The 774-nt window shown below is 42.8% G+C and overlaps 1 non-coding gene across 1 annotated transcript; it reads left to right on the top strand.

The window, feature by feature from the left end:
• Nucleotides 1-206: 206 nt before the first annotated feature.
• Nucleotides 207-311, top strand: LOC133315813 (small nucleolar RNA R71). Its single transcript, XR_009752147.1, has one exon. It is a non-coding gene; the product is annotated as a small nucleolar RNA R71 (small nucleolar RNA).
• The last annotated feature ends 463 nt before the right edge of the window (nt 312-774 follow it).

Raw genomic sequence — 774 nt, 5'->3', positions numbered from 1 at the left:
GCTTAGCTCAAGAACTCCTGCTTCCTTAGGAGCACTGTGTCGTGTGGAAGGCCATGAAATATGTTTTTTTTTAAAGTTTTTCCAACAACTGGTAGGTTTCTGGATAAGTAAAATCCAAAAGATCTCCCCCTGCGGCTGCATCAACAGTTGCTTTCAATGGTGGGGTTAAACCATGATAAAACATGTGAATGATGCTCCAATCAGAAACTCCATGATTCGGGCAAATTCGTATCAACTCTTTAAAGCGTTCCCACGCTTCATACAGACTTTCTCCATCATACATTTGAAAGGAAGCTATATCAGCCCTCACTTGGGCTTGTTTTGCTTGGGGGAAAAAATCGGGTAACAAACTGTTCCGCCAATTGCTCCCAACTGGTGATGGAGTTTGGGGGCAATGTTCTCCTCCATTCTTTGGCTTTTCCAGCTAAGGAAAATGGAAAAAGCCGCATCCGCATGTTTTCTTCCGAAATACCATGAACTTTGAAATTGTCAACTATCTCAGTGAAATTGTCCAAATGACTGTGAGGGTCTTCCATGGGTAGTCCATGGAACTGACCAGCGTTCATAATCATTTGGAATATTGCAGGTTTTATTTCAAAGTTCGGGATATTCAGAGGAGGGGGAACATAGCCTCGTTCTGGACCATTTCTGAAGGGAGCAGCCATATCATTCAACGATGGCCCTCTTCCTCCATTCGGTCCTTGTTCAGGCTCATGATTATGATTTCCATTGTTATCATTGTTTACAACCTCCTCCATTGTAATGTTTTTCAGC

Source organism: Gastrolobium bilobum, unplaced genomic scaffold (genome assembly GCF_033153095.1).
Source record: "Gastrolobium bilobum isolate Gb01-03AN ecotype WA unplaced genomic scaffold, APGP_CSIRO_Gbil_v1 utg20832, whole genome shotgun sequence".
NCBI lineage: Eukaryota > Viridiplantae > Streptophyta > Magnoliopsida > Fabales > Fabaceae > Gastrolobium > Gastrolobium bilobum.
This window is presented reverse-complemented; position numbering and strand designations above follow the sequence as displayed.